This window comes from Hemitrygon akajei, chromosome 9 (genome assembly GCF_048418815.1).
Source record: "Hemitrygon akajei chromosome 9, sHemAka1.3, whole genome shotgun sequence".
Lineage (NCBI taxonomy): Eukaryota > Metazoa > Chordata > Chondrichthyes > Myliobatiformes > Dasyatidae > Hemitrygon > Hemitrygon akajei.
In genome coordinates, this window is record NC_133132.1 from 9,101,269 (window position 1) to 9,119,107 (window position 17,839).

The following is a 17,839-nucleotide window of genomic DNA, read 5'->3' on the forward strand; positions in this document are numbered from 1 at the left end:
AGTACAGCCATCGAGCTGGACAAAACACTGCTATATGGAGGGGCCGATCATACTGTAAGACAAGGGCTGGAAAACCCCATGCCAATAATTAATTTTGAGGGAGCATCCCCACAAATGTTCTATCAGGAACAAACTAAATTCAAACAGCCCAGACAGGACTGGAAGTCCCAAGGAGGGGGACAGAGGAGCTATGGGCAAAGGGGAGGCAGATGAGGAACCCATTGTTCAGGTTATGTTAGAAGGGCAACTGACACCAATGATGATAGATACTGGAGCCACGTACACTTGTGTACAGCCACAGTATGCCCTTCACCTTCCCATGTCAGGAAAGTTTGTTAAGACGGTAGGGTTCTCGGGGAAAACACAGTTGACACAGTGCATGGCTCCAGTGCGGTTGAGAATGGGAAATAAAGAAATTGTTTTGCCGGTGCTAGTATTTAAAGGAACTCTGATTAATTTGTTAGGCAGAGATGCCTTGTTGAAACTGTAATTAAAATTAGAATGCACCAGAAATGGGCTGAGTGTGAAAAGAGCAGGGGCTCAATTGATAGTGCGAGAAGACAAGAAGGCTAATGTCTTTTGAACAGGAGACATGATAAAGACAGTGGTAACATTTCTGACAAATGAAGTGATCCCAAGGTTTGGAATACCTTACAGAAGTTAGCTCAGACAATGGTTCAGCTTTTATCCAGAAAGTGGTCAAACTGGTACTACGGGCGCTGAGGATAAAGCAAAGGTTTGGATGTGTATACCACCCTCAGTCGCAGGGCATGGGAGAGAGAATTAATGGAACCCTGAAAGCCAAACTAAACAAAATTTGTGCAGATACTAAACTTAATTGGGTCGATGCTTTACCGTTAGCATTGATGAGTTACCGCATGCAAACTAATCGAATAACATGCCTGACACCGCACGAGATGCTCACTGGGAAGCTATCATACCTGTGATAGGGGTAAGCAAAAATGTTGAATGGATAAACTATATATACTATAATCAACAGAGGTTCATCAACTACACCGATGATGCACTGGAGGCCTTAGGGCAACAGCTGGATGCAACTAGCAGGGTGGTGTGGCAAAACAGACAGGTACTGGATTGGCTTTTGGCAGAGAAAGGGGGTGTGTGTGTAATGTTTGGAGAACAATGCTGCACTTTCATACCGAACAATACTAGCCCAGAAGGGTCTTTCACCAGAGCAATGAATAAGTTAAAGAATCTGCGGACGGAGGTCAAACAGAATGCAGGGTTCCGACATCAGTTCTTTGATTGGTTGGAAAGTAGACTCAGAGGATGGGGAGCATAGCTGACTAAAATAGCAATAACTATTAGTATTATAGCATGGCTGACTAAAATAGCAATAACTATTAGTATTATATTGTTGAGCTGTGCGCTTCTGCTGTGCTGCTTTCTTCCTTGTCTCAAATCTCTTGTAGTGCGTGCTGCAACCAAACAATTTCCGATGCTCGTGGCAATTACTGAAACAAGCTTAGTGGAGAAAGAAACACCGAAAATGTATTGTTACAGCCTACAACACCTGCAGGATGAACAGGAGACGACAGTGTGGGAGTAGATTGTAAGGGCTTCTGAGTCTTTTTCAATGTCTCAGATTCATAGGGACAGGTTTTTGGCTCAGCGGCCCAGGGTAACAGGGAGAGAATACTTTGAGGTCTTGGCGCAGAAAATTATAGTTTAACCCGAGATTTGGAAATAAGTGCTTGAGTTTATTGGGGCTTTTGTGCGCAGACTCTTCGTCTTCTTTCTCTGTGTGAGACCCTCTGAGTCTCAAAGGGGGGATATATTGGAGTATAAAAGTATAGACCAACTATTAAGTCAGTTATTGTATAAACTTTAACTATGAAGTCAGTTATTTGCTATGAATGTACTCAATTTAGTAGAATGAAATCTTAGGAATGTAGAGGTAACTAAAGAGCTAAAGAAATGTAGATTAGAACATTGCTCAGTTCTGAGTTTATTATTTTCTATGCATGTATCCAATTTGGTATGAGACTGCAGTCTTAAGATGACAATGGTGTGTTAATGAGGTAGCTACAGAAAGAGCTATTTGCTATGCATATATCTTAAGAATGTAGAAGACAATAGTATGTTAATGAGAGGCAGCTAAAGAGATGTAGATTGGAACATGGTTGGGTCAGTGGGTAGAAACAATAGGGACAAGATAGTACGTGGTGCAACTATAGCAACTGGACCAGGAGATTGCTTTAAAAGCTGCTGTGTCCGAGGATCGTGGGGGGGGGGGGGGGGCGCGGGGCAATCAGCGACTAGTTCAATGACTGTCTCAGCTTTGATTTGCAAATTAAAGTTTAACCCTTCTTGAAGAATCTTCTGCGTCTCCTGGTCATTTGTAAGGCACGAAAAACCACGACATAATTGGCGTCACGAACAGGATCGGATAGAGACCCGCGGAAGGGTAACGGCAGATTGGGAACGCTTCCCGGTCCTCTAGGGACCCCCACAAGGCTAACAGAATTAAGGGTGCACCCAAACAAAAGGAAAGCGCTTTTTGCGACAATTTGGACTAAGAATTCTGTTAACTTTGAGGAGGTCTTGAAGTCTTGGAAGTGTGGAACCGCTGCCAAAGGGTCTCTCCGGTCCAAAGAATCTGGCAGAATTGGGGGTTAACAGAGGAGGCTCAGAGGATTGCTCAAGAACACTGCAGTGAGGGTAAGTACAAATAAGTTAATACGTTAAGAAAAAGTCCACGTGGTGTTGGTAAATATCTGTGGGTACCGCTTCGTATGAAACGAAGGGCTGAACGGGCAGGGAAAGTAGAATAGAATTAGAGTAGAAAGTCCTCGTGGATACCGCCTTAAGAGATAAGGGTCTGCACGGGTGAGGTGTTAGAATAGAATTAGAGTAGAAAGTCCTCGTGGATACCGCCTTAAGAGATAAGGGTCTGCACGGGCGAGGTGTTAGACTAGGTGTAGAATTAGAGTAAATAATATTATCCAGTAAACAAACTGTGAATCTCTGAAATACCTTAACAAGAGAGAATAACATGACAGGTAAAGGAACAGCAGTAGAGATTCTGAGCAAAAAATTCCCATTTTTTCAAAATGAGATCACAAAAACTTCAGAAAAATGGGAAAAAAGAACCAAAAACCTGGTCACAAAGTGGCCAATAGAAGGAACATTTGATGTAAGTTTGTGCGAAGAAATGGAGGGACTAATTAAAAATTACAAATCAAAAGATAAATCTAAGAAAAGAGAGCAAAAAAGAGAACGAGAAATGGAAGTGCTAAAACTCTTCAGAACGGAGGGAGAAAGGCTGAGGAGGACAGGTAGAATATTGATTACAAGCGAGGAAGACACTAAGGTGCTGGAAAAACAGCCTATTAAAGAGAAAGAAGGGTATGGTGAGAAGCTGGCTTCAGCTCCGTACCCGGATGCGAAAGAAACAGAAAACCCCCCTCCCTATAATGAGGAAGGAACCCCTAAGCAGTGCCCCCTGCTGACGGGAACAGTAAACATGCAGGGAGATGTACAGGTTTGGGATAATGAGGAGGAGAAAAAACAATATGAGAAGGAAAAAGCGGTGATATGGCAGGAGATACAGGCAGAAAAGATAAAGATAGAACGGGTACAGAGAGAAATGCAAGAACAGATTGAACGGATGAAATACTTGAGAGAGGAAAAGGAATATGAGGAGTATCGATTATACCATAGAAATAAACAGACTAGAGAAGGTGACTCATTGGAGGAGCAAGAGTTAAGTGGAGAGAGAGAGGATGTGAGAATTTGTGGGGAAGAGGTAGGAGGCAGAAGCCTAGAAGGAAAGAAGGAGGCAGTAGGGGAGCGACTCGCGGAAGTAGAGAGAGAGCCAGATAAGTTACTAAAAGGGGATTGCCAGGAGAGATGCGGAAAATATTCTAGGGGCCAACCTAGTATTGAATCAAGACAGAAAGGAAGGACTCCACAGGGAGACCGAGGGAAGAGCAGAACCCCGGAGACATTTGTGTGGGAGGCAGTAAAGACATACCCTGAGACAGATGGGGAGTCAGGTGAGGAGGAAAGCCAGGGTAGGTGGGAAGGAGGAGGAAGAATGATGCCGTTGTTAGTTAAAGGATCAGGACGTGCAGTATATCCCTTGGGGATCCCAGGACCTGGAAGGGCTGAAAAACACTCTGCCCAATCTACATGAAGGAGCAGGGAAATGGATTAGAGCCTTTGAAGAAGAAACAGCGGGACGATTATTGGCTATGGGAGATTTGAAGGCACTGTTGATAAGGTTGATGGGAACCTCCAAATTTAACGAACTAATGGAAATGGCTGGCATAGTAAACTCGAACGACCCGAGAACTGATGGAGATGGGTTTGACAGAGTGAGGCAGAGGGTATGGCAGGCCCTCAGAAAGCTTTATCCACCCAAAGTGGACCACAATGCCTTAAAAGGGGATCCACTGGGAGACACTGAAAACCCAGCAGCCTACGTAGAAAACCAGTTGAAAAGGTGGAGACTGGAGACTGAGCAAGAGGTGGAGAATAGCTTATTTATGACCTCACTGTTCCGACATAGCATTTTGGATGCAATGCCGCCACAAGTAAAATCCAAACTGGAGGAGGTGGTTGGGCTAACGTCAAAGACCCCACAAGAATTTAGAGACCACGTAGTCCATGCCGTTGAGAAATACCGGAATGACAAACAAAGGTTGGCTGAGCAGCAGGAAGAGGTGCAAAGAAAGTTAATACAAATGCAGCTCGAAGAACTCAAAAAGAAGGAAAAAGAGAAAAATAAAAAGATGCTGCCAGCAACCACCGGTTCGAGTACAGCCATCGAGCTGGACAAAACACTGCTATATGGAGGGGCCGATCATACTGTAAGACAAGGGCTGGAAAACCCCATGCCAATAATTAATTTTGAGGGAGCATCCCCACAAATGTTCTATCAGGAACAAACTAAATTCAAACAGCCCAGATAGGACTGGAAGTCCCAAGGAGGGGGACAGAGGAGCTATGAGCAAAGGGGAGGCAGATGAGGAACCCATTGTTCAGGTTATTTTAGAAGGGCAACTGACACCAATGATGATAGATACTGGAGCCACGTACACTTGCGTAAAGCCACAGTATGCCCTTCACCTTCCCATGTCAGGAAAGTTTGTTAAGACGGTAGGGTTCTCGGGGAAAACACAGTTGACACAGTGCATGGCTCCAGTGCGGTTGAGAATGGGAAATAAAGAAATTGTTTTGCCGGTGCTAGTATTTAAAGGAACTCCGATTAATTTGTTAGGCAGAGATGCCTTGTTGAAACTGGAATTAAAATTAGAATGCACCAGAAATGGGCTGAGTGTGAAAAGAGCAGGGGCTCAATTGATAGTGCGAGAAGACAAGAAGGCTAATGTCTTTTGAACAGGAGACATGATAAAGACAGTGGTAACATTTCTGACAAATGAAGTGATCCCAAGGTTTGGAATACCTTACAGAAGTTAGCTCAGACAATGGTTCAGCTTTTATCCAGAAAGTGGTCAAACTGGTACTACGGGCGCTGAGGATAAAGCAAAGGTTTGGATGTGTATACCACCCTCAGTCGCAGGGCATGGGAGAGAGAATTAATGGAACCCTGAAAGCCAAACTAAACAAAATTTGTGCAGATACTAAACTTAATTGGGTCGATGCTTTACCGTTAGCATTGATGAGTTACCGCATGCAAACTAATCGAATAACATGCCTGACACCGCACGAGATGCTCACTGGGAAGCTATCATACCTGTGATAGGGGTAAGCAAAAATGTTGAATGGATAAACTATATATACTATAATCAACAGAGGTTCATCAACTACACCGATGATGCACTGGAGGCCTTAGGGCAACAGCTGGATGCAACTAGCAGGATGGCGTGGCAAAACAGACAGGTACTGGATTGGCTTTTGGCAGAGAAAGGGGGTGTGTGTGTAATGTTTGGAGAACAATGCTGCACTTTCATACCGAACAATACTAGCCCAGAAGGGTCTTTCACCAGAGCAATGAATAAGTTAAAGAATCTGCGGACGGAGGTCAAACAGAATGCAGGGTTCCGACATCAGTTCTTTGATTGGTTGGAAAGTAGACTCAGAGGATGGGGAGCATAGCTGACTAAAATAGCAATAACTGTTAGTATTATAGCATGGCTGACTAAAATAGCAATAACTATTAGTATTATATTGTTGAGCTGTGCGCTTCTGCTGTGCTGTTTTCTTCCTTGTCTCAAATCTCTTGTAGTGCGTGCTGCAACCAAACAATTTCCGATGCTCGTGGCAATTACTGAAACAAGCTTAGTGGAGAAAGAAACACCGAAAATGTATCGTTACAGCCTACAACACCTGCAGGATGAACAGGAGACGACAGTGTGGGAGTAGATTGTAAGGGCTTCTGAGTCTTTTTCAATGTCTCAGATTCATAGGGACAGGTTTTTGGCTGTAAGGCTGTTTCTAGTTATTGACTTTTCAGAATCCACACTTCATTACCAATGCCAGATTTTACTGCACATCCATCATTGTCCTGAACAACTGCACTTCTTCTGGTTCAGGATCTCTGCACTCCTGATGGGGATTTAGACCTTGCCACCACAATGATGGAGTGGCCATATCTTTTCAATTAAAATAAGTGCTGGGAATACTTGGCACTTCAGTCAGCTTTCTGCAGAGAAACAGAGCAAGTGTGTCAGGTTAATGGCTCTTCGTTAGAACTGATGAAAGATCACTGCCATGATTAAGAATCACATCACGTCTGAATCACTAATTGCTTCTTTCTCTACAGAATGCTACATTACCACCGAATCCTTTTCAGTTTTTTATGCTTCTTTCCCCCAGATTTCCACCTTTTTTTCTCCTTGGAGATGTAGCACGTGATACAAGCCATAGGTTGGGGAATGTTGTTAAATTCTGGATGGAGCTGCACAAATTTAGGCAAATATGGAATATTCATAATTATTTCCAGTATTTGGCTTGTGGCATATAGCAGAAAGGCCTGGGAGTGTCAGGAGAGTAGTAGTCACTGCACAATCTCCCCTGATTATCACCGATTTCTTAATGGAACCGTCTGGTCAATAAGCTTTCATTACCAATGAAGTCCAGCCAGATGGTTAGATTATTTTCTGTCGAAATAATCCATTGATTGCAATGTCGTTATTTGCCACATGCCAGCTCACACTTAAATATTGCCCCTCCCTTTCGTCCGACTCTACCCCATCCCTCTCCCCCCACCAACTCAACCACCCATCGCCCCCATCAAACGGCCTCACTCCCCCATTTGCAACTCACTGTTCTTCTCACTCCCGCGCCATCGCTTCCATGAGACGCCTTCCGTACACGTCATCACGCTGACAATGACATCAGACGCTAGAGACGGGTGGAGTATTCATGCAAACAAGGTCCGCCTCTCTCATTTGGTTGGTGCAATTTCAGCTATTTTACATTATCAGCTATATTACAAACGAGGTTTCGCTACAAGGGAGAAAAAGACAACATATGCCAAAGATTGAGAGAAATTACACCAAAGCTACATCAACACCTGAAGAGAAATAGTGTAGGTATGTGTCCTGTAGACAGTCGCTTTAACTTAATAGAGGGAAGGCGAGCATGATCCGAAAGGTCCGGAGAGTTATCGGTATCGCTTCTCGGCCTTTTGGCTAAGATCAAGTGTAGTATCTGTTCTTATCAGTTTAATATCTGATACGTCCCCTATCTGGGGACCATATATTAAATTGATTTTTGGAACAGGGAGATGGAATAGGGGCTTGCTCCGTCCACTCCACGCATCGACCCGGTATTGCAGTACTTCCGGGACCGGTGCACCTCCCCTCGGGGAGAATCTCCCGCAAATTAAAAATAGGATTGAATGGTGGAGTTTACTTTTGTCGTGTGGGTAAAGGTGTACGGAAGTCTGTTCACTTACTCCGAACCAGTTGTTCCTTTGAACTTCCACTGTTAACTCTATTCCTGCAGGACTGTGATGCTAACATAAAACAATACGCACAGTAGAGGACAATTTACAATATAATGATAAATAATGTAGATGTCAGTCCAGGCTCTGGGTATTGAGGAATCTGATAGCTTTGGGGAAGAGACTGCTGCACAGTCTGGTCATGACAGCCTGAATGCTTCGGTGCCTTTTCCCAGACGGCAGGATGAAGAAGAGCTTGTACGAGGGGTGCATGGTTCTGTTTACTTTGCGGATGCAGTGTGTGGTGTAAATGTCTGTAATGGCGGGAAGAGACACCCCGATGACCTCACTATCCACTGCAGGGTCTTGCGATCAGAGAACCAGGCACTCACGCAGCTGCTCTGAATACAACCCCTGTAGAATGTGATGGGGGTGGGGTGGGGTGGGGCGGGAGATAGACTTTCCTCAGCCTTGGCAGAAAGTAGACATGCTGCTGCTGGGCTTTCTTTGCCATGGAGCTGGTGTTGAGAGACCAGGTGAGATTCTCCGCCAGGCGAACACCAAGAAATTTGGTGCTCTGAACGATCTCAACGGTGTTCAGTGGAGAGTGTTCGTACCATACTCTCCTGAAGTCTCTTTTGTTTTGCTCACATTCACAGACAGGTTGTTGGCTCTGCACCAGTCCGTTAGCCGCTGCACCTCCTCTCTGTAAGCTGACTCACCGTTCTTGCTGATGAGACCCACCACGGTCGTGTCATCGGCCATCTTGATGATGTGGTTCGAGCTGTGTGTTGCAGCACAGTTGTGGGTCAGCAGAGTGAACAGCAGTGGACTGAGCGCACAGCCCTCGGGGCCCCGTGCTCAGTGTGATGGTGTTGGAGATGCTGCTCCCGATCCGGACTGACTGAGTTCTCCCAGTCACGAAGTCTAGGATCCAGTTGCAGTGGGAGGTGTTCAGGCTCAGCAGTTTCAGCTTTCCGATCAGGTGCTGAGAAATGATTGTGTTGAATGCTGAACTGAAGTCTATGAACAGCATTCAAACGTAGCTGATGGTTGAGCCTACTCGGGGAACTGCTATCTTAGATTGGGTGTTGTGTAATATCCCAGATTTTATTACGGAGGTTAATGTAAAGGAACCATCAGAAGGCAGTGATCATAATATGATTGAATTCCTACTGCAATTTGTGAGGGAGAAGCATAGGTCACATGTGTAGTATCGTAATGGAAAAATGTGAATAACAGAGGCATGAGAGAGGTGATTTCCCAGGTGGATTGGAGAAGGATACTGGTGGGGATGATGCCAGAGCAGGAACAGCTGACGTTTCTGGGAATAGTTCATAATGTACAGGATAGATATGTCCCGCAGAAGTAGTTCTCAAACGGCAGGGCTAGGCTACTGTGGTTGTCAAAGGAAGTTAAAGACTGTATAAAAGCCAAGGGAAGTGCATATAAGGTAGCAAAAGTGAGTAGGAAGTTAGATAATTGAGTGGCTTTTAAAATCCAACAACAGGCAACTGAAAAAAAAGCTATATGAAAGGGAAAGGTGAAATATGAGAGCAAACTAGACAATAATGTAAACCATTTTAAAAATGCAAAAGGGAGGAGAGAGTTTATATTGGACCACTGGAAAATGATACTCGTTGGGTAGAAATGGGGAAAAGATGGTAGATGAACTTGATAGGTACTTTGCATCAGTCTTCACTGTGGAAGACACTAGCAGAGTGTCAGGGAGCAGGAGTGAATGTCATTGCGATTACAAAGGAAAACATGCAAGGCAAACTCAGGTTCTTAAAGTGGATAAGTCACCTGGACCGATGGACTACATCCCAGAGTCCTGAGAGAGGTTGCTGAAGAGATAACAGATGCATTGATCATGACCTGTCAAGAATCACTTGATTCTGGCGTGGTCCCGGAGGACAGGAAGATTGCAAATGTCACCCCACTCTTTGAGAAGGGAGAAAGGCAAAAGAAAGCAAATTATAGTCCAGTTGGCCTAACCTCAGTGACTCGGAAAGTGTTGGAGTCTATTATAACATATGAGGATTAGGGGTACTAGGAGACAATAGACAATAGGTGCAGAAGTAGACCATTCGGCCCTTCGAGCCTGCACCGCCATTTTGAGATCATGGCTGATCATCTACTATCAATACCCGGTTCCTGCCTTGTCCCCATATCCCTTGATTCCCCTATCCATAAGTTACCTATCTAGCTCCTTCTTGAAAGCATCTGGAGAATTGGCCTCTACTGCCTTCCGAGGCAGTGCATACCAGACCCCCACAACTCTCTGGGAGAAGAAGCTTTTCCTTAACTCTGTCCTAAATGACCTACCCCTTATTCTCAAACCATGCCCTCTGGTACTGGACTCTCCCAGCATCTGGAACATATTTCCTGCCTCTATCTTGTTCAATCCCTTAATAATCTTATATGGTTCAATCAGATCCCCTCTCAATCTCCTTAATTCCAGCGTGTACAAGCCCAGTCTCTCTAACCTCTCTGCGTAAGACAGTCTGGACATCCCAAGAATTAACCTCGTGAATCTACGCTGCACTTCCTCGACAGCCAGGATGTCCTTCCTTAACCTTGGAGACCAAAACTGTACACAATACTCCAGGTGTGGTCTCACCAGGGCCCTGTACAAATGCAAGAGGATTTCCTTGCTCTTGTACTCAATTCCCTTTGTAACAAAGGCCAACATTCCATTAGCCTTCTTCACTGCCTGCTGCACCTTTATCAGACTCATGATAAAATAAGTCAAAGCCAGCATAGCTTCTGTACAGGGAAATCTTGCCTGACAAAGGGTCAGGATATGCCGAGGAGGCAGGTGCATGGGGTTGAGTGAGAACCGGGATCAGCCGTGCTAGAACGGCGGAGCAGACTCGATGGGGCTGAATGGCCTAATTCCGCTCCTATGTCAGATGGTCTTATACTGCTGGTGCCTCACACAGTGACGATTCACACAAAATATTTATTACGTTTGGCCGCTATTTCTTTGTTCTATTACTAACTCTCCAGCATCATCTCTCAATATCAACTCTTCCCTCTCTTTTACTCTTTATATATCTGAAGTTGACTCCTGTTGGTTGTGTACAAGCTTTCCAATCCTCTAACTTCCCAGTGTTTTCTTGCTGTATTATATGACCCGGCTTTTGTTTTTTTTTTTATCAAAAACAGGAGAAGATCTGTGGATGCTGGAAATCCAAGCAACACCTACACAAAATGCTGGAGGAACCTAGGAGCCCAGGCAGCACATATGGGAAATAGTAAACATTTGACATTTCGGGCCGAGACCCTTCATCAGGACTGGGAAAAAAAAAAGATGAGATGTCAGAGGAAGAAGTGTGGGAGTGAAAGGGGTGGAAGAATTGGTAGGTGATAGGTGAAACTGGGAGAGGGGTGCAGTGAAGAAAAAAGAATATTCTTAGGATACAATTTCCTTAACAATTCTCGAAAGATCATTGCTAATGTCTCCACATCTTTTCAGCCACCTCTTTCAGATCTCTGGGGTGTACACCATCTGGTCCAGGTGACCTATTTACCTTCAGACCATCTCTGTTTCCCAAGAACCTTCTCCTGAGTAATGTAACTTTACACATTCTGACCTCTGACATCTGGGAATTCCATATTCCTGCCAGTGTCTTACACAGATAAGAGTGATGTACAATACTTATTCAGTTCATCTGCCATCACCTTGCATCCCCTCCCCAGCATCATTTTTCAGTGGTCTGATATCCACTTCCACCTCTCTTTTACGCTCTATGTACCTAAAGAAAAATTTGGTATCCACTTTGATATTACTGACTAACTCACCTATGTATTCCATCTTTTCCTTAATTATTTTAATTGCATTCTGTTGGTTTTAAAAATCATCCCAATCCTCAAACTTCCGAGTAATTTTTGTTCTGTGTCCTCTCTTTGGTTTTAATGTTGTCTTTGGTTTCTCTTATAAGCTACAGTTTTGTCACTTTAACTTTGGAATTCTTCTTCCTCTTTGTGATGTGTATATCCTGTGGCTTCTGAATTGCTTCCAGAAATCCCAGCCATTGCTGCTCTGTTTTCATCCCTACCCGTGTTCTTTTCAAATCAATTTTGACCAATTTTTCTCTCATGTCTCTCTAATGTCAAGCTGAATTTGATCATATTAAGATCACTTGCCCTTAAGGGTTCTTTGAACATAAGTGACCTAATTAATTCCGGTTCATTACAACACCCAATCCTGAATAGCTGATCCCAAGTGGGCTTAACCACGAGCTGCTCTAAAAAAGCATCTTGTAGGCATTCTAGGAATTCCTCCTCTTGAGACCAACACCATCCTAATTTTCCTAATCACCTGCATGACAATCCCCCATGACTATTGTAACATTGCCCTTTTGGCACGCATTTTCTATCTCCCATTGTAATTTGTGGACCACATACTTACTACTGTTTCGAGGACTCGATACAACTGCCTTCAGGGATTGTTTTTTTTTATATATATTTGCTGTTCCTTAATTCTACCCACAGATTCTACACCTTCCAACCCATGCCACCTCTTTCTAATGATTTTATTTAATATTTTACCAACAGAGCCACACAACCCCACTACCAGCTTGTTCTTTCAAGAAACGTAAGTATCTGGCAAACAAGAGGACCTGCAGCTTCGAGCAATCTACAGAACTACACACAAAGTGCTGGAGGAGCTCAGCATGTCAGGCAGCATCTATGGATGGGAATCAACATTTCAGGCCAAGACCCTTCATCAGGACTCTTGACACCCACGTATCTGGAATATCAACAAGCAAAGAAAATAGAAAGTAGTGTGTAATAGGGAGAACCTTTGACAGAATTTAGTTCAAGGCTTAAAAAAGTTGCCAAACAGAGCTTAACAGTTAACAAATACAACACAGGCAATAAACACTTTCATCAATACAGACATTGACTTTTTTTGATGAAAGTTTCTTGGTCCCATTTCAATCAGTAAAATTTGCAAAGACAAATAAGAACTTTAGAAAAGACTATTTACACTCAAACCCACTTAGATTAACATTACTTTGGACAGAAGGAGGAAGAGAAATAGCACACATGAAAAATAAAATAACACAACGGTCAGATAAAACTTCTGAGTATATACTTTCATCAAAAATGACCAGGATTCAGCACTCCATGTGTGTATATGCAATCGTGATAAGAAATACAGACCAGAAAACCTAAATGAGAGGCCAACTCAGAAAAATGAATCATCACTATGGAAGAAAACATTAACCAGTGGAATGAGTGTGACCCTCCATGGGAGACATCCCAACGATCTGAGCAGACGAGATGTTGACAGGGAAGCATCGAGCACCTGACAGAGAGTTGGAGACCTCTTCCCAGAAACAGAGGGGTTCCTTACAGAAATACAGGACAAGGTGGTTAACAAAAAGTAAGAAAAAAATTAAAAATACATACAAAACAAACAAACAAGACAATAAATGCAGAAAATGATGAGAGAAACCAGACACAATCCAACACATTCCAGGATCCTGCAGCAGTTTAACTCAATCTGATTACTTACACAGGTACAATCAAGTAGCAAATATCATTCACCAAAATCTTGCTTTAAAATACAAACTCATGAATGTCCTCCATCACTTCATAAAGGCACCATAAATTCAAGCCTGATCCAGTTTCAGAGTCAAAATCTTACAAATTATATGACAATCAATACATTATTTCAGATAGGACAATCTATAATAACCATCCAGATACACAGGATAAACAAGCAGGAACAACTCCCTCAATAGATAGAACCTTTCCCAACACACATGTTTTTGACCAGTGAAGCACCTCACCACAGGTATTGTTTGTGTCATCAGTCAGACAAATGAAAGATTTTCTCTGTTAATCAGCTTCCAAATGTTGCTACTCTGTCATTCTTTGCCACGCCCCACTGCTGATTCCCTTCTCCTCATCATACGTTCTTACCCTGACCATTGTCCAGAGCCCCAAACTCTGCATTGTGCGGACCCGCCTCTGGTTTCTGACCCTGCTCCGTTGAACATCCAACTAATGGTTTCCCATTCTGTTTTCGGTCTTTAGAGGACAGGGGTGTTTTCTAACAACCGTTTAGAAGCAGAGAAAATGACCCAGAATGTGGAAATGAGCACTGAATAAGGAGGTTAACTCCCAGTGTTATTCTCCATCAGCCCAGAGATTTGAGGGGTGAAGAACATCTCAGACAGAACTGCAGTCAGCTCGACTTCTTCAGTCTGCAGACAATTCAAGGGAAACCTCTTCACCCACACAGTGGTGACTGTTTGGAACCCATCACCACAGGGAGAGCGAGAGGGGAACAACAGGGGAGGATTTAAAAGGACTGTTGTGGAACAGAATCACTGGCAGGGTCCAGCCGGCCAGAGTTGACTCTCTACCGTATAATGGGTGTGTTATAAATTCACTAAGTACTGGAGGCAGAGTTCAAAATAGAACTGATTTATTTGTCACAGACCCAGAATATTAAACTCCAGTCCCATTAAAGGTGAATGTGCAGCAGAAGAAACTCCTCCCGTGCCCAGTGACCAGGGTGCAGAACTGGGTGTGGTGAGCAGCAGCAATAATTGCAGAGTTCAGCACCGACAGTCACTCTTGAAATTGCATTCAGCAACGGTGATGGACAAATATCCAGTATGCAGCTTATTGAAACTTTCTCCCCAGAGTGAACCCGGTAGTGTGTCACAACTGTAACATGTTGTAAGGTTTCACTGATCATGTAATGGCCTCTCTGCAATGTTTCACTGCTGAGGTAATAGTTTCTCTGTAGTAGCAATGTTTAGGTTACCACCAGAGATAACAGGGTTTTGGAGTGCAGGACTATCCAATGAGAGAAATGTTCTTCCTTGTGAGTCTGGAAGAGAGATTTTCATGGTCTTTTGCTGTGGAGAGATGAGAAGACACGAATGGAGAGAGTGAGCCCTTTTTAATTTTTTTGTTTACTTCACTAACCCTATAGTCAAAATAAGAATTATAAATCTCAATCGTTTAATCGCATATTGTATACTGTCTGTTATTTCAGGATACTGATCTGTTACAGGGGACACATCACACAGCATCCACCTAAATGAGATTTCTTAAGTTTGGCCGGGCTGGAGGGCTATCACCCCCAATATTAAGCTGCTAGCTGAAGTGAGAGTTACATATGGTTAGATGACTGAGTGCATCGCTTCCCACATTCACAGCAGGTGAACAGCCTCTCCCCAGTGTGAACTGACCCGTGAGCTTCTAGGTGGGATGACCGAGTGAATCCCTTCCCACAGTCTGAGCAGATGAATGGCCTCTCCCCAGTGTGAACTGACCGGTGTGCTTGTAGGTGGGATGACTGAGTGAATCCTTTCCCACAGTCTAAGCAGGTGAACGGCCCTCTCCAGTGTGAACTCGCTGATGTACCTTCAGATTAGATGACCGAGTGAATCCCTTCCCACAGTCTGAGCAGGTGAATGGCTTCTCCGCTGTGTGAACTGACTGGTGTCTCAGTAGGTGAGATGATGTAGTGAATCCCTTCCCACAGTCTGAGCAGGTGAATGGCCTCTCTCCAGTGTGAACTTGCTGATGTACCTTCAGTTTAGATGAGCAAGTGAATCCCTTCCCACAGACTGAGCAGTTGAACGGCCTCTCTCCAGTGTGAACTCTCTGATGTTCCTTCAGTTTAGATGACAAAATGAACCCCTTCCCACAGTCTGAGCAGGTGAATGGCCTCTCCCCAGTGTGAACGCGCTGATGTACCTTCAGCTTAGATGAGCAAGTGAATCCCTTCCCACAGTCTGAGCAGGTGAATGGCCTCTCCCCGGTGTGAACTCTCTGATGTTCCTTCAGTTTAGATGACCGAGTGAATCCCTTCCCACAGTCTGAGCAGGTGAACGGCCTCTCTCCAGTGTGAACACGCTGATGTACCTTCAGTTGAGATGACCGAGTGAATCCCTTCCCACAGTGTGAGCATATGAACGGCCACTCCCCAGTGTGAACTGACTGGTGTGCTAGTAGGTCGGATGACTGAGTGAATCCTTTCCCACAGTCTGAGCAGGTGAACGGCCTCTCCCCGGTGTGAACCTGCTGGTGAGCCATTAGGTCAGATGACCAAGTGAATCCTTCCCCACAAATTCAGCAGATGACCAGCCTCTGCCCACTGTGAGCCACAGGTGGGAAGACCGACTGAATCCCTTCTCACCCACAGAACAGATGAATGGCCTTGTCCCAGTGTGAATTTGCTGATGTACCTTCAGTTGAGATGATCAAGTGAATCCATTCCCACAATCTGAGCAGGTGAATGGGTCCCCCCTGTGTAAAATGACGGGCGTGCCAGTCGGTCAGATGATCGAGTGAATCCCTCCCCACAGTCTGAGCAGGAAGGATGATCGACTGAATCCCTTGCTCCACTTCTTAAATATCTGGACAGAGACAGCAAAAATTGTGTGTTGTGTTTGAGATTCCTGCAGACAAATTCTTTGTCATTTTTAACCTGTAAAAACATTTACAAAATCCATCAATGTGTGTAGGACAACATTTCAGACGAGATCACTTGAGTTGTCAAGGTGTGATCTGACATCACACTGTCACAGTGAAGTTCAACCCAAGTTGAAAAGAGAAATCATCTTGTAACTGGGCATAGTGCTGGTATCCAGAATGACCATCAAATTCTCTGATGCTCTTCATGTCTCAAATGAGCTCAGGACATGGAATTATGATATTGTAGTCATTAATGAGTCTTGGTAGTATTGGAGAATAAAGTTGCATTGTTTGCTGTGTAACTAAAACTATGTAACCAGCCTTGTGTTTGCTATTTGCTATGTATCCAATTTATTAGCCAGAATGAAATCTCTGTATTGTCTCTGTACTATTGAACACATCAGTGCCTTGAGAATGTAGCTAACAGTGAAAGTAAGCTCAGTGCTTTAAAAATGTAGCTAACAGTGAAAGTAAGCATGTAGAGATAATGGTGGTAGACGGGATCGTGGAGTGGTGCGATTGTATGGGGACCAGTCAAGGCCGGGAAGGGGAACACGTGTTCCAGGGATTAGACTAGAGCAAGTATGGGCTATGGAATGGTGTGATGGTGTGGGGACCAGTCAAGGCCGGGAAGGGGAACACGTGTTCCAGGGAGTAGACTAGAGCAAGTATGGGCTATGGAGTGGTGTGATGGTACGGGGACCAGTCAAGGCCGGGAAGGGGAACACGTGTTCCAGGGAGTAGACTAGAGCAAGTATGGGCTATGGAGTGGTGTGATGGTACGGGGACCAGTCAAGGCCGGGAAGGGGAACACGTGTTCCAGGGAGTAGACTAGAGCAAGTATGGGCTATGGAGTGGTGTGATGGTACGGGGACCAGTCAAGGCCGGGAAGGGGAACACGTGTTCCAGGGAGTAGACTAGAGCATGTATGGGCTATGGAGTGGTGTGATGGTGTGGGGACCAGTCAAAGCCGGGAAGGGGAACACGTGTTCCAGGGAGTAGACTAGAGCAAGTATGGGCTATGGAGTGGTGTGATGGTATGGTGACCAGTCAAGGCCGGGAAGGGGACATAAAACTGAGCAGAAATATTGGTGGCGAATCGAGAAGCTAAGCACTGCAAGTGGATATGAGATAGGAGACGGGGTATGCTGATGTAACTGAGATAGGAGACGGGGTATGCTAATGTAACTGAGATAGGAGACGGGGTATGCTAATGTAACTGAGATAGGAGACGGGGTATGCTGATGTAACTGAGATAGGAGACGGGGTATGCTAATGTAACTGAGATAGGAGACGGGGTACGCTGATCTGACTGAGATAGGAGACGGGGTATGCTAATGTAACTGAGATAGGAGACGGGGTATGCTAATGTAACTGAGATAGGAGACGGGGTATTCTAATGTAACTGAGATAGGAGACGGGGTATGCTAATGTAACTGAGATAGGAGACGGGGTATGCTGATGTAACTGAGATAGGAGACGGGGTATGCTAATGTAACTGAGATAGGA

General features: G+C 44.5%; 1 long non-coding RNA gene and 1 other non-coding gene across 4 annotated transcripts in view; one reads left to right on the forward strand and one right to left on the reverse strand.

The window, feature by feature from the left end:
• LOC140732870 (uncharacterized) overlaps positions 1-17,839 on the reverse strand; it is a 643,649-nt gene that overhangs the window by 20,620 nt on the left and 605,190 nt on the right. For 2 of the 3 annotated variants that reach the window (XR_012100168.1, XR_012100169.1), the window contains exon 1: positions 7,255-7,312. The exons of the other annotated variant lie outside the window; for it this stretch is intronic. This is a non-coding gene — a long non-coding RNA (uncharacterized lncRNA). Of the gene's footprint in view, positions 1-7,254; positions 7,313-17,839 lie in introns of those variants that run through there. 3 annotated transcript variants of the gene reach the window in all.
• Positions 7,603-7,793, forward strand: LOC140733814 (U2 spliceosomal RNA). The gene has a single exon (XR_012100373.1). It is a non-coding gene; the product is annotated as a U2 spliceosomal RNA (small nuclear RNA).